At 36.9% G+C, this 20993-nt stretch overlaps 33 non-coding genes across 33 annotated transcripts; all 33 read left to right on the top strand.

The window, feature by feature from the left end:
• Positions 1-147: 147 nt before the first annotated feature.
• On the top strand, positions 148-219 carry TRNAG-CCC (transfer RNA glycine (anticodon CCC)). The gene has a single exon. It is a non-coding gene; the product is annotated as a tRNA-Gly (tRNA).
• Positions 220-321: 102 nt separating this feature from the next.
• TRNAG-UCC (transfer RNA glycine (anticodon UCC)) lies at positions 322-393 on the top strand. The gene has a single exon. It is a non-coding gene; the product is annotated as a tRNA-Gly (tRNA).
• Positions 394-1177: 784 nt separating this feature from the next.
• Positions 1178-1249, top strand: TRNAG-UCC (transfer RNA glycine (anticodon UCC)). Its single transcript has one exon. It is a non-coding gene; the product is annotated as a tRNA-Gly (tRNA).
• Positions 1250-2013: 764 nt separating this feature from the next.
• TRNAG-UCC (transfer RNA glycine (anticodon UCC)) lies at positions 2014-2085 on the top strand. Its single transcript has one exon. It is a non-coding gene; the product is annotated as a tRNA-Gly (tRNA).
• A 784-nt stretch (positions 2086-2869) lies between these two features.
• TRNAG-UCC (transfer RNA glycine (anticodon UCC)) lies at positions 2870-2941 on the top strand. The gene has a single exon. It is a non-coding gene; the product is annotated as a tRNA-Gly (tRNA).
• Positions 2942-3725: 784 nt separating this feature from the next.
• On the top strand, positions 3726-3797 carry TRNAG-UCC (transfer RNA glycine (anticodon UCC)). Its single transcript has one exon. It is a non-coding gene; the product is annotated as a tRNA-Gly (tRNA).
• Positions 3798-4596: 799 nt separating this feature from the next.
• TRNAG-UCC (transfer RNA glycine (anticodon UCC)) lies at positions 4597-4668 on the top strand. Its single transcript has one exon. It is a non-coding gene; the product is annotated as a tRNA-Gly (tRNA).
• Positions 4669-5279: 611 nt separating this feature from the next.
• On the top strand, positions 5280-5351 carry TRNAG-CCC (transfer RNA glycine (anticodon CCC)). Its single transcript has one exon. It is a non-coding gene; the product is annotated as a tRNA-Gly (tRNA).
• A 102-nt stretch (positions 5352-5453) lies between these two features.
• On the top strand, positions 5454-5525 carry TRNAG-UCC (transfer RNA glycine (anticodon UCC)). The gene has a single exon. It is a non-coding gene; the product is annotated as a tRNA-Gly (tRNA).
• Positions 5526-6309: 784 nt separating this feature from the next.
• On the top strand, positions 6310-6381 carry TRNAG-UCC (transfer RNA glycine (anticodon UCC)). The gene has a single exon. It is a non-coding gene; the product is annotated as a tRNA-Gly (tRNA).
• Positions 6382-6992: 611 nt separating this feature from the next.
• Positions 6993-7064, top strand: TRNAG-CCC (transfer RNA glycine (anticodon CCC)). Its single transcript has one exon. It is a non-coding gene; the product is annotated as a tRNA-Gly (tRNA).
• A 102-nt stretch (positions 7065-7166) lies between these two features.
• TRNAG-UCC (transfer RNA glycine (anticodon UCC)) lies at positions 7167-7238 on the top strand. The gene has a single exon. It is a non-coding gene; the product is annotated as a tRNA-Gly (tRNA).
• Positions 7239-8022: 784 nt separating this feature from the next.
• On the top strand, positions 8023-8094 carry TRNAG-UCC (transfer RNA glycine (anticodon UCC)). The gene has a single exon. It is a non-coding gene; the product is annotated as a tRNA-Gly (tRNA).
• Positions 8095-8858: 764 nt separating this feature from the next.
• TRNAG-UCC (transfer RNA glycine (anticodon UCC)) lies at positions 8859-8930 on the top strand. The gene has a single exon. It is a non-coding gene; the product is annotated as a tRNA-Gly (tRNA).
• A 783-nt stretch (positions 8931-9713) lies between these two features.
• TRNAG-UCC (transfer RNA glycine (anticodon UCC)) lies at positions 9714-9785 on the top strand. Its single transcript has one exon. It is a non-coding gene; the product is annotated as a tRNA-Gly (tRNA).
• Positions 9786-10569: 784 nt separating this feature from the next.
• TRNAG-UCC (transfer RNA glycine (anticodon UCC)) lies at positions 10570-10641 on the top strand. Its single transcript has one exon. It is a non-coding gene; the product is annotated as a tRNA-Gly (tRNA).
• A 799-nt stretch (positions 10642-11440) lies between these two features.
• Positions 11441-11512, top strand: TRNAG-UCC (transfer RNA glycine (anticodon UCC)). The gene has a single exon. It is a non-coding gene; the product is annotated as a tRNA-Gly (tRNA).
• A 611-nt stretch (positions 11513-12123) lies between these two features.
• On the top strand, positions 12124-12195 carry TRNAG-CCC (transfer RNA glycine (anticodon CCC)). The gene has a single exon. It is a non-coding gene; the product is annotated as a tRNA-Gly (tRNA).
• A 102-nt stretch (positions 12196-12297) lies between these two features.
• On the top strand, positions 12298-12369 carry TRNAG-UCC (transfer RNA glycine (anticodon UCC)). The gene has a single exon. It is a non-coding gene; the product is annotated as a tRNA-Gly (tRNA).
• Positions 12370-13153: 784 nt separating this feature from the next.
• On the top strand, positions 13154-13225 carry TRNAG-UCC (transfer RNA glycine (anticodon UCC)). Its single transcript has one exon. It is a non-coding gene; the product is annotated as a tRNA-Gly (tRNA).
• A 799-nt stretch (positions 13226-14024) lies between these two features.
• TRNAG-UCC (transfer RNA glycine (anticodon UCC)) lies at positions 14025-14096 on the top strand. Its single transcript has one exon. It is a non-coding gene; the product is annotated as a tRNA-Gly (tRNA).
• A 611-nt stretch (positions 14097-14707) lies between these two features.
• TRNAG-CCC (transfer RNA glycine (anticodon CCC)) lies at positions 14708-14779 on the top strand. The gene has a single exon. It is a non-coding gene; the product is annotated as a tRNA-Gly (tRNA).
• Positions 14780-14881: 102 nt separating this feature from the next.
• Positions 14882-14953, top strand: TRNAG-UCC (transfer RNA glycine (anticodon UCC)). The gene has a single exon. It is a non-coding gene; the product is annotated as a tRNA-Gly (tRNA).
• A 783-nt stretch (positions 14954-15736) lies between these two features.
• On the top strand, positions 15737-15808 carry TRNAG-UCC (transfer RNA glycine (anticodon UCC)). Its single transcript has one exon. It is a non-coding gene; the product is annotated as a tRNA-Gly (tRNA).
• Positions 15809-16419: 611 nt separating this feature from the next.
• TRNAG-CCC (transfer RNA glycine (anticodon CCC)) lies at positions 16420-16491 on the top strand. Its single transcript has one exon. It is a non-coding gene; the product is annotated as a tRNA-Gly (tRNA).
• Positions 16492-16594: 103 nt separating this feature from the next.
• Positions 16595-16666, top strand: TRNAG-UCC (transfer RNA glycine (anticodon UCC)). Its single transcript has one exon. It is a non-coding gene; the product is annotated as a tRNA-Gly (tRNA).
• Positions 16667-17460: 794 nt separating this feature from the next.
• TRNAG-UCC (transfer RNA glycine (anticodon UCC)) lies at positions 17461-17532 on the top strand. The gene has a single exon. It is a non-coding gene; the product is annotated as a tRNA-Gly (tRNA).
• Positions 17533-18331: 799 nt separating this feature from the next.
• On the top strand, positions 18332-18403 carry TRNAG-UCC (transfer RNA glycine (anticodon UCC)). The gene has a single exon. It is a non-coding gene; the product is annotated as a tRNA-Gly (tRNA).
• Positions 18404-19014: 611 nt separating this feature from the next.
• TRNAG-CCC (transfer RNA glycine (anticodon CCC)) lies at positions 19015-19086 on the top strand. Its single transcript has one exon. It is a non-coding gene; the product is annotated as a tRNA-Gly (tRNA).
• Positions 19087-19188: 102 nt separating this feature from the next.
• On the top strand, positions 19189-19260 carry TRNAG-UCC (transfer RNA glycine (anticodon UCC)). Its single transcript has one exon. It is a non-coding gene; the product is annotated as a tRNA-Gly (tRNA).
• Positions 19261-20043: 783 nt separating this feature from the next.
• Positions 20044-20115, top strand: TRNAG-UCC (transfer RNA glycine (anticodon UCC)). The gene has a single exon. It is a non-coding gene; the product is annotated as a tRNA-Gly (tRNA).
• A 611-nt stretch (positions 20116-20726) lies between these two features.
• Positions 20727-20798, top strand: TRNAG-CCC (transfer RNA glycine (anticodon CCC)). Its single transcript has one exon. It is a non-coding gene; the product is annotated as a tRNA-Gly (tRNA).
• Positions 20799-20901: 103 nt separating this feature from the next.
• On the top strand, positions 20902-20973 carry TRNAG-UCC (transfer RNA glycine (anticodon UCC)). The gene has a single exon. It is a non-coding gene; the product is annotated as a tRNA-Gly (tRNA).
• The last annotated feature ends 20 nt before the right edge of the window (positions 20974-20993 follow it).

The following is a 20993-nucleotide window of genomic DNA, read 5'->3' as shown; positions in this document are numbered from 1 at the left end:
TCATTTTTGAGTTTTGGACAACGCCTTGCCTTTTTCTAAATTTTTTTAGCAATTGTCTCTTTCCCAACATTTTCGGTCCTTTCTTTTTTTTAGTTAACACATTAGTAACTTTCACCGACAAAACCAAAGTTGAGCAAATGGACTCATGCGTTGGTGGTATAGTGGTGAGCATAGCTGCTTCCCAAGCAGTTGACCCGGGTTCGATTCCCGGACAAGGCAACAATTAAGGGTATTTTTTTTTTTACTAACACGAAAAACTTTTTGCGGACAATTTTTGTAGTGTTATTGCAGAAAATGTAAAAACACAACAAGTTGCTGTAAGCGTTGGTGGTATAGTGGTGAGCATAGCTGCCTTCCAAGCAGTTGACCCGGGTTCGATTCCCGGCCAACGCATTGCTTGTTTTTCTCATTTGGTGTTTCGTTATTCTCATTAAACTTTCTTCTTACAGTTTAGCAACCACCAAAATGAGAAAAAAGTAAAGAGAATATTTCTTAGCTTGTTCACCTTTCTCATCTAAACCATATAACAAAGATGGTTTTCTACTCTTTTTGTTGCTGAAAACTTAGTAGGGTTAATCTGCAATACCAAAGCAATTCTAGTTTAAGCCCTCAAATACTGAGTTGGCCAGGGATCGAACCAGGGTCAACTGCCTGGGAATCAATGCTGATGTAAGCATTGATGTCATCTTGGTGAGCATAGTTGCTTTTCAAACAATAAGCGATAGTTTAATTCTAGAACAACTCATTGTATTTTGCGTTTAGTGGTGTTTTTAATCTTTATAACTTTTTTCGGTAAGACTTATGCTGTGATTTTTCTTCTTTGTCACACTTTAGCTACCTTTTTTGATTCAAAAAGTTCATTTTTGAGTTTTGGACAACGCCTTTTTCTAAATTTTTTTAGCAATTGTCTCTTTCCCAACATTTTCGGTCCTTTCTTTTTTTTAGTTAACACATTAGTAACTTTCACCGACAAAACCAAAGTTGAGCAAATGGACTCATGCGTTGGTGGTATAGTGTTGAGCATAGCTGCCTCCCAAGCAGTTGACCCGGGCTCGATTCCTGGCCAAGGCAACAATTAAGGATATTTTTTTTTTTTTTTACTAACACGAAAAACTTTTTGCGGACAATTTTTGTAGTGTTATTGCAGAAAATGTAAAAACACAACAAGTTGCCGTAAGCGTTGGTGGTATAGTGGTGAGCATAGCTGCCTTCCAAGCAGTTGACCCGGCTTCGATTCCCGGCCAACGCATTGCTTGTTTTTCTCATTTGGTGTTTCGTTATTCTCATTAAACTTTCTTCTTACAGTTTAGCAACCACCAAAATGAGAATAAAGTAAAGAGAATATTTCTTAGCTTGTTCACCTTTCTCATCTAAACCATATAACAAAGATGGTTTTCTACTCTTTTTGTTGCTGAAAACTTAGTAGGGTTAATCTGCAATACCAAAGAAATTCTAGTTTAAGCCCTCAAATACTGAGTTGGCCAGGGATCGAACCAGGGTCAACTGCCTGGGAATCAATGCTGATGTAAGCATTGATGTCATCTTGGTGAGCATAGTTGCTTTTCAAACAATAAGCGATAGTTTAATTCTAGAACAACTCATTGTATTTTGCGTTTAGTGGTGTTTTTAATCTTTATAACTTTTTTCGGTAAGACTTATGCTGTGATTTTTCTTCTTTGTCACACTTTAGCTACCTTTTTTGATTCAAAAAGTTCATTTTTGAGTTTTGGACAACGCCTTTTTCTAAATTTTTTTAGCAATTGTCTCTTTCCCAACATTTTCGGTCCTTTCTTTTTTTTAGTTAACACATTAGTAACTTTCACCGACAAAACCAAAGTTGAGCAAATGGACTCATACGTTGGTGGTCCTGGACCACCAAATGGACCCGGGTTCGATTCCCGGCCAAGGCAACAATTAAGGGTATTTTTTTTTTTTACTAACACGAAAAACTTTTTGCGGACAATTTTTGTAGTGTTATTGCAGAAAATGTAAAAACACAACAAGTTGCCGTAAGCGTTGGTGGTATAGTGGTGAGCATAGCTGCCTTCCAAGCAGTTGACCCGGGTTCGATTCCCGGCCAACGCATTGCTTGTTTTTCTCATTTGGTGTTTCGTTATTCTCATTAAACTTTCTTCTTACAGTTTAGCAACCACCAAAATGAGAAAAAAGTAAAGAGAATATTTCTTAGCTTGTTCACCTTTCTCATCTAAACCATATAACAAAGATGGTTTTCTACTCTTTTTGTTGCTGAAAACTTAGTAGGGTTAATCTGCAATACCAAAGCAATTCTAGTTTAAGCCCTCAAATACTGAGTTGGCCAGGGATCGAACCAGGGTCAACTGCCTGGGAATCAATGCTGATGTAAGCATTGATGTCATCTTGGTGAGCATAGTTGCTTTTCAAACAATAAGCGATAGTTTAATTCTAGAACAACTCATTGTATTTTGCGTTTAGTGGTGTTTTTAATCTTTATAACTTTTTTCGGTAAGACTTATGCTGTGATTTTTCTTCTTTGTCACACTTTAGCTACCTTTTTTGATTCAAAAAGTTCATTTTTGAGTTTTGGACAACGCCTTTTTCTAAATTTTTTTAGCAATTGTCTCTTTCCCAACATTTTCGGTCCTTTCTTTTTTTTAGTTAACACATTAGTAACTTTCACCGACAAAACCAAAGTTGAGCAAATGGACTCATGCGTTGGTGGTATAGTGTTGAGCATAGCTGCCTCCCAAGCAGTTGACCCGGGCTCGATTCCTGGCCAAGGCAACAATTAAGGATATTTTTTTTTTTTTTTACTAACACGAAAAACTTTTTGCGGACAATTTTTGTAGTGTTATTGCAGAAAATGTAAAAACACAACAAGTTGCCGTAAGCGTTGGTGGTATAGTGGTGAGCATAGCTGCCTTCCAAGCAGTTGACCCGGCTTCGATTCCCGGCCAACGCATTGCTTGTTTTTCTCATTTGGTGTTTCGTTATTCTCATTAAACTTTCTTCTTACAGTTTAGCAACCACCAAAATGAGAATAAAGTAAAGAGAATATTTCTTAGCTTGTTCACCTTTCTCATCTAAACCATATAACAAAGATGGTTTTCTACTCTTTTTGTTGCTGAAAACTTAGTAGGGTTAATCTGCAATACCAAAGCAATTCTAGTTTAAGCCCTCAAATACTGAGTTGGCCAGGGATCGAACCAGGGTCAACTGCCTGGGAATCAATGCTGATGTAAGCATTGATGTCATCTTGGTGAGCATAGTTGCTTTTCAAACAATAAGCGATAGTTTAATTCTAGAACAACTCATTGTATTTTGCGTTTAGTGGTGTTTTTAATCTTTATAACTTTTTTCGGTAAGACTTATGCTGTGATTTTTCTTCTTTGTCACACTTTAGCTACCTTTTTTGATTCAAAAAGTTCATTTTTGAGTTTTGGACAACGCCTTTTTCTAAATTTTTTTAGCAATTGTCTCTTTCCCAACATTTTCGGTCCTTTCTTTTTTTTAGTTAACACATTAGTAACTTTCACCGACAAAACCAAAGTTGAGCAAATGGACTCATGCGTTGGTGGTATAGTGTTGAGCATAGCTGCCTCCCAAGCAGTTGACCCGGGCTCGATTCCTGGCCAAGGCAACAATTAAGGATATTTTTTTTTTTTTTTACTAACACGAAAAACTTTTTGCGGACAATTTTTGTAGTGTTATTGCAGAAAATGTAAAAACACAACAAGTTGCCGTAAGCGTTGGTGGTATAGTGGTGAGCATAGCTGCCTTCCAAGCAGTTGACCCGGCTTCGATTCCCGGCCAACGCATTGCTTGTTTTTCTCATTTGGTGTTTCGTTATTCTCATTAAACTTTCTTCTTACAGTTTAGCAACCACCAAAATGAGAATAAAGTAAAGAGAATATTTCTTAGCTTGTTCACCTTTCTCATCTAAACCATATAACAAAGATGGTTTTCTACTCTTTTTGTTGCTGAAAACTTAGTAGGGTTAATCTGCAATACCAAAGCAATTCTAGTTTAAGCCCTCAAATACTGAGTTGGCCAGGGATCGAACCAGGGTCAACTGCCTGGGAATCAATGCTGATGTAAGCATTGATGTCATCTTGGTGAGCATAGTTGCTTTTCAAACAATAAGCGATAGTTTAATTCTAGAACAACTCATTGTATTTTGCGTTTAGTGGTGTTTTTAATCTTTATAACTTTTTTCGGTAAGACTTATGCTGTGATTTTTCTTCCTTGTCACACTTTAGCTACCTTTTTTGATTCAAAAAGTTCATTTTTGAGTTTTGGACAACGCCTTGCCTTTTTCTAAATTTTTTTAGCAATTGTCTCTTTCCCAACATTTTCGGTCCTTTCTTTTTTTTAGTTAACACATTAGTAACTTTCACCGACAAAACCAAAGTTGAGCAAAGTTGAGCAAAACCAAAGTTGAGCAAATGGTATAGTGGTGAGCATAGCTGCTTCCCAAGCAGTTGACCCGGGCTCGATTCCTGGCCAAGGCAACAATTAAGGGTATTTTTTTTTTTTTTTACTAACACGAAAAACTTTTTGCGGACAATTTTTGTAGTGTTATTGCAGAAAATGTAAAAACACAACAAGTTGCCGTAAGCGTTGGTGGTATAGTGGTGAGCATAGCTGCCTTCCAAGCAGTTGACCCGGGTTCGATTCCCGGCCAACGCATTGCTTCTTTTTCTCATTTGGTGTTTCGTTATTCTCATTAAACTTTCTTCTTACAGTTTAGCAACCACCAAAATGAGAAAAAAGTAAAGAGAATATTTCTTAGCTTGTTCACCTTTCTCATCTAAACCATATAACAAAGATGGTTTTCTACTCTTTTTGTTGCTGAAAACTTAGTAGGGTTAATCTGCAATACCAAAGCAATTCTAGTTTAAGCCCTCAAATACTGAGTTGGCCAGGGATCGAACCAGGGTCAACTGCCTGGGAATCAATGCTGATGTAAGCATTGATGTCATCTTGGTGAGCATAGTTGCTTTTCAAACAATAAGCGATAGTTTAATTCTAGAACAACTCATTGTATTTTGCGTTTAGTGGTGTTTTTAATCTTTATAACTTTTTTCGGTAAGACTTATGCTGTGATTTTTCTTCTTTGTCACACTTTAGCTACATTTTTTGATTCAAAAAGTTCATTTTTGAGTTTTGGACAACGCCTTGCCTTTTTCTAAATTTTTTTAGCAATTGTCTCTTTCCCAACATTTTCGGTCCTTTCTTTTTTTTAGTTAACACATTAGTAACTTTCACCGACAAAACCAAAGTTGAGCAAATGGACTCATGCGTTGGTGGTATAGTGGTGAGCATAGCTGCTTCCCAAGCAGTTGACCCGGGTTCGATTCCCGGACAAGGCAACAATTAAGGGTATTTTTTTTTTTACTAACACGAAAAACTTTTTGCGGACAATTTTTGTAGTGTTATTGCAGAAAATGTAAAAACACAACAAGTTGCTGTAAGCGTTGGTGGTATAGTGGTGAGCATAGCTGCCTTCCAAGCAGTTGACCCGGGTTCGATTCCCGGCCAACGCATTGCTTGTTTTTCTCATTTGGTGTTTCGTTATTCTCATTAAACTTTCTTCTTACAGTTTAGCAACCACCAAAATGAGAAAAAAGTAAAGAGAATATTTCTTAGCTTGTTCACCTTTCTCATCTAAACCATATAACAAAGATGGTTTTCTACTCTTTTTGTTGCTGAAAACTTAGTAGGGTTAATCTGCAATACCAAAGCAATTCTAGTTTAAGCCCTCAAATACTGAGTTGGCCAGGGATCGAACCAGGGTCAACTGCCTGGGAATCAATGCTGATGTAAGCATTGATGTCATCTTGGTGAGCATAGTTGCTTTTCAAACAATAAGCGATAGTTTAATTCTAGAACAACTCATTGTATTTTGCGTTTAGTGGTGTTTTTAATCTTTATAACTTTTTTCGGTAAGACTTATGCTGTGATTTTTCTTCTTTGTCACACTTTAGCTACCTTTTTTGATTCAAAAAGTTCATTTTTGAGTTTTGGACAACGCCTTTTTCTAAATTTTTTTAGCAATTGTCTCTTTCCCAACATTTTCGGTCCTTTCTTTTTTTTAGTTAACACATTAGTAACTTTCACCGACAAAACCAAAGTTGAGCAAATGGACTCATGCGTTGGTGGTATAGTGTTGAGCATAGCTGCCTCCCAAGCAGTTGACCCGGGCTCGATTCCTGGCCAAGGCAACAATTAAGGATATTTTTTTTTTTTTTTACTAACACGAAAAACTTTTTGCGGACAATTTTTGTAGTGTTATTGCAGAAAATGTAAAAACACAACAAGTTGCCGTAAGCGTTGGTGGTATAGTGGTGAGCATAGCTGCCTTCCAAGCAGTTGACCCGGCTTCGATTCCCGGCCAACGCATTGCTTGTTTTTCTCATTTGGTGTTTCGTTATTCTCATTAAACTTTCTTCTTACAGTTTAGCAACCACCAAAATGAGAAAAAAGTAAAGAGAATATTTCTTAGCTTGTTCACCTTTCTCATCTAAACCATATAACAAAGATGGTTTTCTACTCTTTTTGTTGCTGAAAACTTAGTAGGGTTAATCTGCAATACCAAAGCAATTCTAGTTTAAGCCCTCAAATACTGAGTTGGCCAGGGATCGAACCAGGGTCAACTGCCTGGGAATCAATGCTGATGTAAGCATTGATGTCATCTTGGTGAGCATAGTTGCTTTTCAAACAATAAGCGATAGTTTAATTCTAGAACAACTCATTGTATTTTGCGTTTAGTGGTGTTTTTAATCTTTATAACTTTTTTCGGTAAGACTTATGCTGTGATTTTTCTTCTTTGTCACACTTTAGCTACATTTTTTGATTCAAAAAGTTCATTTTTGAGTTTTGGACAACGCCTTGCCTTTTTCTAAATTTTTTTAGCAATTGTCTCTTTCCCAACATTTTCGGTCCTTTCTTTTTTTTAGTTAACACATTAGTAACTTTCACCGACAAAACCAAAGTTGAGCAAATGGACTCATGCGTTGGTGGTATAGTGGTGAGCATAGCTGCTTCCCAAGCAGTTGACCCGGGTTCGATTCCCGGACAAGGCAACAATTAAGGGTATTTTTTTTTTTACTAACACGAAAAACTTTTTGCGGACAATTTTTGTAGTGTTATTGCAGAAAATGTAAAAACACAACAAGTTGCTGTAAGCGTTGGTGGTATAGTGGTGAGCATAGCTGCCTTCCAAGCAGTTGACCCGGGTTCGATTCCCGGCCAACGCATTGCTTGTTTTTCTCATTTGGTGTTTCGTTATTCTCATTAAACTTTCTTCTTACAGTTTAGCAACCACCAAAATGAGAAAAAAGTAAAGAGAATATTTCTTAGCTTGTTCACCTTTCTCATCTAAACCATATAACAAAGATGGTTTTCTACTCTTTTTGTTGCTGAAAACTTAGTAGGGTTAATCTGCAATACCAAAGCAATTCTAGTTTAAGCCCTCAAATACTGAGTTGGCCAGGGATCGAACCAGGGTCAACTGCCTGGGAATCAATGCTGATGTAAGCATTGATGTCATCTTGGTGAGCATAGTTGCTTTTCAAACAATAAGCGATAGTTTAATTCTAGAACAACTCATTGTATTTTGCGTTTAGTGGTGTTTTTAATCTTTATAACTTTTTTCGGTAAGACTTATGCTGTGATTTTTCTTCTTTGTCACACTTTAGCTACCTTTTTTGATTCAAAAAGTTCATTTTTGAGTTTTGGACAACGCCTTTTTCTAAATTTTTTTAGCAATTGTCTCTTTCCCAACATTTTCGGTCCTTTCTTTTTTTTAGTTAACACATTAGTAACTTTCACCGACAAAACCAAAGTTGAGCAAATGGACTCATGCGTTGGTGGTATAGTGTTGAGCATAGCTGCCTCCCAAGCAGTTGACCCGGGCTCGATTCCTGGCCAAGGCAACAATTAAGGATATTTTTTTTTTTTTTTACTAACACGAAAAACTTTTTGCGGACAATTTTTGTAGTGTTATTGCAGAAAATGTAAAAACACAACAAGTTGCCGTAAGCGTTGGTGGTATAGTGGTGAGCATAGCTGCCTTCCAAGCAGTTGACCCGGCTTCGATTCCCGGCCAACGCATTGCTTGTTTTTCTCATTTGGTGTTTCGTTATTCTCATTAAACTTTCTTCTTACAGTTTAGCAACCACCAAAATGAGAATAAAGTAAAGAGAATATTTCTTAGCTTGTTCACCTTTCTCATCTAAACCATATAACAAAGATGGTTTTCTACTCTTTTTGTTGCTGAAAACTTAGTAGGGTTAATCTGCAATACCAAAGAAATTCTAGTTTAAGCCCTCAAATACTGAGTTGGCCAGGGATCGAACCAGGGTCAACTGCCTGGGAATCAATGCTGATGTAAGCATTGATGTCATCTTGGTGAGCATAGTTGCTTTTCAAACAATAAGCGATAGTTTAATTCTAGAACAACTCATTGTATTTTGCGTTTAGTGGTGTTTTTAATCTTTATAACTTTTTTCGGTAAGACTTATGCTGTGATTTTTCTTCTTTGTCACACTTTAGCTACCTTTTTTGATTCAAAAAGTTCATTTTTGAGTTTTGGACAACGCCTTTTTCTAAATTTTTTTAGCAATTGTCTCTTTCCCAACATTTTCGGTCCTTTCTTTTTTTTAGTTAACACATTAGTAACTTTCACCGACAAAACCAAAGTTGAGCAAATGGACTCATACGTTGGTGGTCCTGGACCACCAAATGGACCCGGGTTCGATTCCCGGCCAAGGCAACAATTAAGGGTATTTTTTTTTTTTACTAACACGAAAAACTTTTTGCGGACAATTTTTGTAGTGTTATTGCAGAAAATGTAAAAACACAACAAGTTGCCGTAAGCGTTGGTGGTATAGTGGTGAGCATAGCTGCCTTCCAAGCAGTTGACCCGGGTTCGATTCCCGGCCAACGCATTGCTTGTTTTTCTCATTTGGTGTTTCGTTATTCTCATTAAACTTTCTTCTTACAGTTTAGCAACCACCAAAATGAGAAAAAAGTAAAGAGAATATTTCTTAGCTTGTTCACCTTTCTCATCTAAACCATATAACAAAGATGGTTTTCTACTCTTTTTGTTGCTGAAAACTTAGTAGGGTTAATCTGCAATACCAAAGCAATTCTAGTTTAAGCCCTCAAATACTGAGTTGGCCAGGGATCGAACCAGGGTCAACTGCCTGGGAATCAATGCTGATGTAAGCATTGATGTCATCTTGGTGAGCATAGTTGCTTTTCAAACAATAAGCGATAGTTTAATTCTAGAACAACTCATTGTATTTTGCGTTTAGTGGTGTTTTTAATCTTTATAACTTTTTTCGGTAAGACTTATGCTGTGATTTTTCTTCTTTGTCACACTTTAGCTACCTTTTTTGATTCAAAAAGTTCATTTTTGAGTTTTGGACAACGCCTTTTTCTAAATTTTTTTAGCAATTGTCTCTTTCCCAACATTTTCGGTCCTTTCTTTTTTTTAGTTAACACATTAGTAACTTTCACCGACAAAACCAAAGTTGAGCAAATGGACTCATGCGTTGGTGGTATAGTGTTGAGCATAGCTGCCTCCCAAGCAGTTGACCCGGGCTCGATTCCTGGCCAAGGCAACAATTAAGGATATTTTTTTTTTTTTTACTAACACGAAAAACTTTTTGCGGACAATTTTTGTAGTGTTATTGCAGAAAATGTAAAAACACAACAAGTTGCCGTAAGCGTTGGTGGTATAGTGGTGAGCATAGCTGCCTTCCAAGCAGTTGACCCGGCTTCGATTCCCGGCCAACGCATTGCTTGTTTTTCTCATTTGGTGTTTCGTTATTCTCATTAAACTTTCTTCTTACAGTTTAGCAACCACCAAAATGAGAATAAAGTAAAGAGAATATTTCTTAGCTTGTTCACCTTTCTCATCTAAACCATATAACAAAGATGGTTTTCTACTCTTTTTGTTGCTGAAAACTTAGTAGGGTTAATCTGCAATACCAAAGCAATTCTAGTTTAAGCCCTCAAATACTGAGTTGGCCAGGGATCGAACCAGGGTCAACTGCCTGGGAATCAATGCTGATGTAAGCATTGATGTCATCTTGGTGAGCATAGTTGCTTTTCAAACAATAAGCGATAGTTTAATTCTAGAACAACTCATTGTATTTTGCGTTTAGTGGTGTTTTTAATCTTTATAACTTTTTTCGGTAAGACTTATGCTGTGATTTTTCTTCTTTGTCACACTTTAGCTACCTTTTTTGATTCAAAAAGTTCATTTTTGAGTTTTGGACAACGCCTTTTTCTAAATTTTTTTAGCAATTGTCTCTTTCCCAACATTTTCGGTCCTTTCTTTTTTTTAGTTAACACATTAGTAACTTTCACCGACAAAACCAAAGTTGAGCAAATGGACTCATGCGTTGGTGGTATAGTGTTGAGCATAGCTGCCTCCCAAGCAGTTGACCCGGGCTCGATTCCTGGCCAAGGCAACAATTAAGGATATTTTTTTTTTTTTTTACTAACACGAAAAACTTTTTGCGGACAATTTTTGTAGTGTTATTGCAGAAAATGTAAAAACACAACAAGTTGCCGTAAGCGTTGGTGGTATAGTGGTGAGCATAGCTGCCTTCCAAGCAGTTGACCCGGCTTCGATTCCCGGCCAACGCATTGCTTGTTTTTCTCATTTGGTGTTTCGTTATTCTCATTAAACTTTCTTCTTACAGTTTAGCAACCACCAAAATGAGAATAAAGTAAAGAGAATATTTCTTAGCTTGTTCACCTTTCTCATCTAAACCATATAACAAAGATGGTTTTCTACTCTTTTTGTTGCTGAAAACTTAGTAGGGTTAATCTGCAATACCAAAGCAATTCTAGTTTAAGCCCTCAAATACTGAGTTGGCCAGGGATCGAACCAGGGTCAACTGCCTGGGAATCAATGCTGATGTAAGCATTGATGTCATCTTGGTGAGCATAGTTGCTTTTCAAACAATAAGCGATAGTTTAATTCTAGAACAACTCATTGTATTTTGCGTTTAGTGGTGTTTTTAATCTTTATAACTTTTTTCGGTAAGACTTATGCTGTGATTTTTCTTCCTTGTCACACTTTAGCTACCTTTTTTGATTCAAAAAGTTCATTTTTGAGTTTTGGACAACGCCTTGCCTTTTTCTAAATTTTTTTAGCAATTGTCTCTTTCCCAACATTTTCGGTCCTTTCTTTTTTTTAGTTAACACATTAGTAACTTTCACCGACAAAACCAAAGTTGAGCAAAGTTGAGCAAAACCAAAGTTGAGCAAATGGTATAGTGGTGAGCATAGCTGCTTCCCAAGCAGTTGACCCGGGCTCGATTCCTGGCCAAGGCAACAATTAAGGGTATTTTTTTTTTTTTTTACTAACACGAAAAACTTTTTGCGGACAATTTTTGTAGTGTTATTGCAGAAAATGTAAAAACACAACAAGTTGCCGTAAGCGTTGGTGGTATAGTGGTGAGCATAGCTGCCTTCCAAGCAGTTGACCCGGGTTCGATTCCCGGCCAACGCATTGCTTCTTTTTCTCATTTGGTGTTTCGTTATTCTCATTAAACTTTCTTCTTACAGTTTAGCAACCACCAAAATGAGAAAAAAGTAAAGAGAATATTTCTTAGCTTGTTCACCTTTCTCATCTAAACCATATAACAAAGATGGTTTTCTACTCTTTTTGTTGCTGAAAACTTAGTAGGGTTAATCTGCAATACCAAAGCAATTCTAGTTTAAGCCCTCAAATACTGAGTTGGCCAGGGATCGAACCAGGGTCAACTGCCTGGGAATCAATGCTGATGTAAGCATTGATGTCATCTTGGTGAGCATAGTTGCTTTTCAAACAATAAGCGATAGTTTAATTCTAGAACAACTCATTGTATTTTGCGTTTAGTGGTGTTTTTAATCTTTATAACTTTTTTCGGTAAGACTTATGCTGTGATTTTTCTTCTTTGTCACACTTTAGCTACATTTTTTGATTCAAAAAGTTCATTTTTGAGTTTTGGACAACGCCTTGCCTTTTTCTAAATTTTTTTAGCAATTGTCTCTTTCCCAACATTTTCGGTCCTTTCTTTTTTTTAGTTAACACATTAGTAACTTTCACCGACAAAACCAAAGTTGAGCAAATGGACTCATGCGTTGGTGGTATAGTGGTGAGCATAGCTGCTTCCCAAGCAGTTGACCCGGGTTCGATTCCCGGACAAGGCAACAATTAAGGGTATTTTTTTTTTTACTAACACGAAAAACTTTTTGCGGACAATTTTTGTAGTGTTATTGCAGAAAATGTAAAAACACAACAAGTTGCTGTAAGCGTTGGTGGTATAGTGGTGAGCATAGCTGCCTTCCAAGCAGTTGACCCGGGTTTGATTCCCGGCCAACGCATTGCTTGTTTTTCTCATTTGGTGTTTCGTTATTCTCATTAAACTTTCTTCTTACAGTTTAGCAACCACCAAAATGAGAAAAAAGTAAAGAGAATATTTCTTAGCTTGTTCACCTTTCTCATCTAAACCATATAACAAAGATGGTTTTCTACTCTTTTTGTTGCTGAAAACTTAGTAGGGTTAATCTGCAATACCAAAGCAATTCTAGTTTAAGCCCTCAAATACTGAGTTGGCCAGGGATCGAACCAGGGTCAACTGCCTGGGAATCAATGCTGATGTAAGCATTGATGTCATCTTGGTGAGCATAGTTGCTTTTCAAACAATAAGCGATAGTTTAATTCTAGAACAACTCATTGTATTTTGCGTTTAGTGGTGTTTTTAATCTTTATAACTTTTTTCGGTAAGACTTATGCTGTGATTTTTCTTCTTTGTCACACTTTAGCTACCTTTTTTGATTCAAAAAGTTCATTTTTGAGTTTTGGACAACGCCTTTTTCTAAATTTTTTTAGCAATTGTCTCTTTCCCAACATTTTCGGTCCTTTCTTTTTTTTAGTTAACACATTAGTAACTTTCACCGACAAAACCAAAGTTGAGCAAATGGACTCATGCGTTGGTGGTATAGTGTTGAGCATAGCTGCCTCCCAAGCAGTTGACCCGGGCTCGATTCCTGGCCAAGGCAACAATTAAGGATATTTTTTTTTTTTTTTACTAACACGAAAAACTTTTTGCGGACAATTTTTGTAGTGTTATTGCAGAAAATGTAAAAACACAACAAGTTGCCGTAAGCGTTGGTGGTATAGTGGTGAGCATAGCTGCCTTCCAAGCAGTTGACCCGGCTTCGATTCCCGGCCAACGCATTGCTTGTTTTTCTCATTTGGTGTTTCGTTATTCTCATTAAACTTTCTTCTTACAGTTTAGCAACCACCAAAATGAGAATAAAGTAAAGAGAATATTTCTTAGCTTGTTCACCTTTCTCATCTAAACCATATAACAAAGATGGTTTTCTACTCTTTTTGTTGCTGAAAACTTAGTAGGGTTAATCTGCAATACCAAAGCAATTCTAGTTTAAGCCCTCAAATACTGAGTTGGCCAGGGATCGAACCAGGGTCAACTGCCTGGGAATCAATGCTGATGTAAGCATTGATGTCATCTTGGTGAGCATAGTTGCTTTTCAAACAATAAGCGATAGTTTAATTCTAGAACAACTCATTGTATTTTGCGTTTAGTGGTGTTTTTAATCTTTATAACTTTTTTCGGTAAGACTTATGCTGTGATTTTTCTTCCTTGTCACACTTTAGCTACCTTTTTTGATTCAAAAAGTTCATTTTTGAGTTTTGGACAACGCCTTGCCTTTTTCTAAATTTTTTTAGCAATTGTCTCTTTCCCAACATTTTCGGTCCTTTCTTTTTTTTAGTTAACACATTAGTAACTTTCACCGACAAAACCAAAGTTGAGCAAAGTTGAGCAAAACCAAAGTTGAGCAAATGGTATAGTGGTGAGCATAGCTGCTTCCCAAGCAGTTGACCCGGGCTCGATTCCTGGCCAAGGCAACAATTAAGGGTATTTTTTTTTTTTTTTACTAACACGAAAAACTTTTTGCGGACAATTTTTGTAGTGTTATTGCAGAAAATGTAAAAACACAACAAGTTGCCGTAAGCGTTGGTGGTATAGTGGTGAGCATAGCTGCCTTCCAAGCAGTTGACCCGGGTTCGATTCCCGGCCAACGCATTGCTTCTTTTTCTCATTTGGTGTTTCGTTATTCTCATTAAACTTTCTTCTTACAGTTTAGCAACCACCAAAATGAGAAAAAAGTAAAGAGAATATTTCTTAGCTTGTTCACCTTTCTCATCTAAACCATATAACAAAGATGGTTTTCTACTCTTTTTGTTGCTGAAAACTTAGTAGGGTTAATCTGCAATACCAAAGCAATTCTAGTTTAAGCCCTCAAATACTGAGTTGGCCAGGGATCGAACCAGGGTCAACTGCCTGGGAATCAATGCTGATGTAAGCATTGATGTCATCTTGGTGAGCATAGTTGCTTTTCAAACAATAAGCGATAGTTTAATTCTAGAACAACTCATTGTATTTTGCGTTTAGTGGTGTTTTTAATCTTTATAACTTTTTTCGGTAAGACTTATGCTGTGATTTTTCTTCTTTGTCACACTTTAGCTACATTTTTTGATTCAAAAAGTTCATTTTTGAGTTTTGGACAACGCCTTGCCTTTTTCTAAATTTTTTTAGCAATTGTCTCTTTCCCAACATTTTCGGTCCTTTCTTTTTTTTAGTTAACACATTAGTAACTTTCACCGACAAAACCAAAGTTGAGCAAATGGACTCATGCGTTGGTGGTATAGTGGTGAGCATAGCTGCTTCCCAAGCAGTTGACCCGGGTTCGATTCCCGGACAAGGCAACAATTAAGGGTATTTTTTTTTTTACTAACACGAAAAACTTTTTGCGGACAATTTTTGTAGTGTTATTGCAGAAAATGTAAAAACACAACAAGTTGCTGTAAGCGTTGGTGGTATAGTGGTGAGCATAGCTGCCTTCCAAGCAGTTGACCCGGGTTTGATTCCCGGCCAACGCATTGCTTGTTTTTCTCATTTGGTGTTTCGTTATTCTCATTAAACTTTCTTCTTACAGTTTAGCAACCACCAAAATGAGAAAAAAGTAAAGAGAATATTTCTTAGCTTGTTCACCTTTCTCATCTAAACCATATAACAAAGATGGTTTTCTACTCTTTTTGTTGCTGAAAACTTAGTAGGGTTAATCTGCAATACCAAAGCAATTCTAGTTTAAGCCCTCAAATACTGAGTTGGCCAGGGATCGAACCAGGGTCAACTGCCTGGGAATCAATGCTGATGTAAGCATTGATGTCATCTTGGTGAGCATAGTTGCTTTTCAAACAATAAGCGATAGTTTAATTCTAGAACAACTCATTGTATTTTGCGTTTAGTGGTGTTTTTAATCTTTATAACTTTTTTCGGTAAGACTTATGCTGTGATTTTTCTTCTTTGTCACACTTTAGCTACCTTTTTTGATTCAAAAAGTTCATTTTTGAGTTTTGGACAACGCCTTTTTCTAAATTTTTTTAGCAATTGTCTCTTTCCCAACATTTTCGGTCCTTTCTTTTTTTTAGTTAACACATTAGTAACTTTCACCGACAAAACCAAAGTTGAGCAAATGGACTCATGCGTTGGTGGTATAGTGTTGAGCATAGCTGCCTCCCAAGCAGTTGACCCGGGCTCGATTCCTGGCCAAGGCAACAATTAAGGATATTTTTTTTTTTTTTACTAACACGAAAAACTTTTTGCGGACAATTTTTGTAGTGTTATTGCAGAAAATGTAAAAACACAACAAGTTGCCGTAAGCGTTGGTGGTATAGTGGTGAGCATAGCTGCCTTCCAAGCAGTTGACCCGGCTTCGATTCCCGGCCAACGCATTGCTTGTTTTTCTCATTTGGTGTTTCGTTATTCTCATTAAACTTTCTTCTTACAGTTTAGCAACCACCAAAATGAGAATAAAGTAAAGAGAATATTTCTTAGCTTGTTCACCTTTCTCATCTAAACCATATAACAAAGATGGTTTTCTACTCTTTTTGTTGCTGAAAACTTAGTAGGGTTAATCTGCAATACCAAAGCAATTCTAGTTTAAGCCCTCAAATACTGAGTTGGCCAGGGATCGAACCAGGGTCAACTGCCTGGGAATCAATGCTGATGTAAGCATTGATGTCATCTTGGTGAGCATAGTTGCTTTTCAAACAATAAGCGATAGTTTAATTCTAGAACAACTCATTGTATTTTGCGTTTAGTGGTGTTTTTAATCTTTATAACTTTTTTCGGTAAGACTTATGCTGTGATTTTTCTTCCTTGTCACACTTTAGCTACCTTTTTTGATTCAAAAAGTTCATTTTTGAGTTTTGGACAACGCCTTGCCTTTTTCTAAATTTTTTTAGCAATTGTCTCTTTCCCAACATTTTCGGTCCTTTCTTTTTTTTAGTTAACACATTAGTAACTTTCACTGACAAAACCAAAGTTGAGCAAATGGACTCATACGTTGGTGGTATAGTGGTGAGCATAGCTGCTTCCCAAGCAGTTGACCCGGGTTCGATTCCCGGCCAAGGCAACAATTAAGGGTATTTTTTTTTTTTACTAACACGAAAAACTTTTTGCGGACAATTTTTGTAGTGTTATTGCAGAAAATGTAAAAACACAACAAGTTGCCGTAAGCGTTGGTGGTATAGTGGTGAGCATAGCTGCCTTCCAAGCAGTTGACCCGGGTTCGATTCCCGGCCAACGCATTGCTTGTTTTTCTCATTTGGTGTTTCGTTATTCTCATTAAACTTTCTTCTTACAGTTTAGCAACCACCAAAATGAGAAAAAAGTAAAGAGAATATTTCTTAGCTTGTTCACCTTTCTCATCTAAACCATATAACAAAGATGGTTTTCTACTCTTTTTGTTGCTGAAAACTTAGTAGGGTTAATCTGCAATACCAAAGCAATTCTAGTTTAAGCCCTCAAATACTGAGTTGGCCAGGGATCGAACCAGGGTCAACTGCCTGGGAATCAATGCTGATGTAAGCATTGATGTCATCTTGGTGAGCATAGTTGCTTTTCAAACAATAAGCGATAGTTTAATTCTAGAACAACTCATTGTATTTTGCGTTTAGTGGTGTTTTTAATCTTTATAACTTTTTTCGGTAAGACTTATGCTGTGATTTTTCTTCTTTGTCACACTTTAGCTACCTTTTTTGATTCAAAAAGTTCATTTTTGAGTTTTGGACAACGCCTTTTTCTAAATTTTTTTAGCAATTGTCTCTTTCCCAACATTTTCGGTCCTTTCTTTTTTTTAGTTAACACATTAGTAACTTTCACCGACAAAACCAAAGTTGAGCAAAGTTGAGCAAAACCAAAGTTGAGCAAATGGTATAGTGGTGAGCATAGCTGCTTCCCAAGCAGTTGACCCGGGCTCGATTCCTGGCCAAGGCAACAATTAAGGGTATTTTTTTTTTTTTTTACTAACACGAAAAACTTTTTGCGGACAATTTTTGTAGTGTTATTGCAGAAAATGTAAAAACACAACAAGTTGCCTTAAGCGTTGGTGGTATAGTGGTGAGCATAGCTGCCTTCCAAGCAGTTGACCCGGGTTCGATTCCCGGCCAACGCATTGCTTCTTTTTCTCATTTGGTGTTTCGTTATTCTCATTAAACTTTCTTCTTACAGTTTAGCAACCACCAAAATGAGAAAAAAGTAAAGAGAATATTTCTTAGCTTGTTCACCTTTCTCATCTAAACCATATAACAAAGATGGTTTTCTACTCTTTTTGTTGCTGAAAACTTAGTAGGGTTAATCTGCAATACCAAAGCAATTCTAGTTTAAGCCCTCAAATACTGAGTTGGCCAGGGATCGAACCAGGGTCAACTGCCTGGGAATCAATGCTGATGTAAGCATTGATGTCATCTTGGTGAGCATAGTTGCTTTTCAAACAATAAGCGATAGTTTAATTCTAGAACAACTCATTGTATTTTGCGTTTAGTGGTGTTTTTAATCTTTATAACTTTTTTCGGTAAGACTTATGCTGTGATTTTTCTTCTTTGTCACACTTTAGCTACATTTTTTGATTCAAAAAGTTCATTTTTGAGTTTTGGACAACGCCTTGCCTTTTTCTAAATTTTTTTAGCAATTGTCTCTTTCCCAACATTTTCGGTCCTTTCTTTTTTTTAGTTAACACATTAGTAACTTTCACCGACAAAACCAAAGTTGAGCAAAGTTGAGCAAAACCAAAGTTGAGCAAATGGTATAGTGGTGAGCATAGCTGCTTCCCAAGCAGTTGACCCAGGCTCGATTCCTGGCCAAGGCAACAATTAAGGGTATTTTTTTTTTTTTTTACTAACACGAAAAACTTTTTGCGGACAATTTTTGTAGTGTTATTGCAGAAAATGTAAAAACACAACAAGTTGCCGTAAGCGTTGGTGGTATAGTGGTGAGCATAGCTGCCTTCCAAGCAGTTGACCCGGGTTCGATTCCCGGCCAACGCATTGCTTCTTTTTCTCATTTGGTGTTTCGTTATTCTCATTAAACTTTCTTCTTACAGTTTAGCAACCACCAAAATGAGAAAAAAGTAAAGAGAATATTTCTTAGCTTGTTCACCTTTCTCATCTAAACCATATAACAAAGATGGTTTTCTACTCTTTTTGTTGCTGAAAACTTAGTAGGGTTAATCTGCAATACCAAAGCAATTCTAGTTTAAGCCCTCAAATACTGAGTTGGCCAGGGATCGAACCAGGGTCAACTGCCTGGGAATCAATGCTGATGTAAGCATTGATGTCATCTTGGTGAGCATAGTTGCTTTTCAAACAATAAGCGATAGTTTAATTCTAGAACAACTCATTGTATTTTGCGTTTAGTGGTGTTTTTAATCTTTATAACTTTTTTCGGTAAGACTTATGCTGTGATTTTTCTTCTTTGTCACACTTTAGCTACATTTTTTGATTCAAAAAGTTCATTTTTGAGTTTTGGACAACGCCTTGCCTTTTTCTAAATTTTTTTAGCAATTGTCTCTTTCCCAACATTTTCGGTCCTTTCTTTTTTTTAGTTAACACATTAGTAACTTTCACCGACAAAACCAAAGTTGAGCAAATGGACTCATGCGTTGGTGGTATAGTGGTGAGCATAGCTGCTTCCCAAGCAGTTGACCCGGGTTCGATTCCCGGACAAGGCAACAATTAAGGGTATTTTTTTTTTTACTAACACGAAAAACTTTTTGCGGACAATTTTTGTAGTGTTATTGCAGAAAATGTAAAAACACAACAAGTTGCTGTAAGCGTTGGTGGTATAGTGGTGAGCATAGCTGCCTTCCAAGCAGTTGACCCGGGTTTGATTCCCGGCCAACGCATTGCTTGTTTTTCTCATTTGGTGTTTCGTTATTCTCATTAAACTTTCTTCTTACAGTTTAGCAACCACCAAAATGAGAAAAAAGTAAAGAGAATATTTCTTAGCTTGTTCACCTTTCTCATCTAAACCATATAACAAAGATGGTTTTCTACTCTTTTTGTTGCTGAAAACTTAGTAGGGTTAATCTGCAATACCAAAGCAATTCTAGTTTAAGCCCTCAAATACTGAGTTGGCCAGGGATCGAACCAGGGTCAACTGCCTGGGAATCAATGCTGATGTAAGCATTGATGTCATCTTGGTGAGCATAGTTGCTTTTCAAACAATAAGCGATAGTTTAATTCTAGAACAACTCATTGTATTTTGCGTTTAGTGGTGTTTTTAATCTTTATAACTTTTTTCGGTAAGACTTATGCTGTGATTTTTCTTCTTTGTCACACTTTAGCTACCTTTTTTGATTCAAAAAGTTCATTTTTGAGTTTTGGACAACGCCTTTTTCTAAATTTTTTTAGCAATTGTCTCTTTCCCAACATTTTCGGTCCTTTCTTTTTTTTAGTTAACACATTAGTAACTTTCACCGACAAAACCAAAGTTGAGCAAATGGACTCATGCGTTGGTGGTATAGTGTTGAGCATAGCTGCCTCCCAAGCAGTTGACCCGGGCTCGATTCCTGGCCAAGGCAACAATTAAGGATATTTTTTTTTTTTTTACTAACACGAAAAACTTTTTGCGGACAATTTTTGTAGTGTTATTGCAGAAAATGTAAAAACACAACAAGTTGCCGTAAGCGTTGGTGGTATAGTGGTGAGCATAGCTGCCTTCCAAGCAGTTGACCCGGCTTCGATTCCCGGCCAACGCATTGCTTGTTTTTCTCATTTGGTGTTTCGTTATTCTCATTAAACTTTCTTCTTACAGTTTAGCAACCACCAAAATGAGAATAAAGTAAAGAGAATATTTCTTAGCTTGTTCACCTTTCTCATCTAAACCATATAACAAAGATGGTTTTCTACTCTTTTTGTTGCTGAAAACTTAGTAGGGTTAATCTGCAATACCAAAGCAATTCTAGTTTAAGCCCTCAAATACTGAGTTGGCCAGGGATCGAACCAGGGTCAACTGCCTGGGAATCAATGCTGATGTAAGCATTGATGTCATCTTGGTGAGCATAGTTGCTTTTCAAACAATAAGCGATAGTTTAATTCTAGAACAACTCATTGTATTTTGCGTTTAGTGGTGTTTTTAATCTTTATAACTTTTTTCGGTAAGACTTATGCTGTGATTTTTCTTCCTTGTCACACTTTAGCTACCTTTTTTGATTCAAAAAGTTCATTTTTGAGTTTTGGACAACGCCTTGCCTTTTTCTAAATTTTTTTAGCAATTGTCTCTTTCCCAACATTTTCGGTCCTTTCTTTTTTTTAGTTAACACATTAGTAACTTTCACTGACAAAACCAAAGTTGAGCAAATGGACTCATACGTTGGTGGTATAGTGGTGAGCATAGCTGCTTCCCAAGCAGTTGACCCGGGTTCGATTCCCGGCCAAGGCAACAATTAAGGGTATTTTTTTTTTTTACTAACACGAAAAACTTTTTGCGGACAATTTTTGTAGTGTTATTGCAGAAAATGTAAAAACACAACAAGTTGCCGTAAGCGTTGGTGGTATAGTGGTGAGCATAGCTGCCTTCCAAGCAGTTGACCCGGGTTCGATTCCCGGCCAACGCATTGCTTGTTTTTCTCATTTG

This window comes from Dendrobates tinctorius, unplaced genomic scaffold, assembly GCF_039654945.1.
Source record: "Dendrobates tinctorius isolate UK_male_01 unplaced genomic scaffold, ASM3965494v1 ptg000251l, whole genome shotgun sequence".
NCBI classification, from domain to species: domain Eukaryota; kingdom Metazoa; phylum Chordata; class Amphibia; order Anura; family Dendrobatidae; genus Dendrobates; species Dendrobates tinctorius.
Note: the sequence above shows the minus strand (reverse complement) of the source record. Positions and strands in the feature narration are given on the sequence as shown.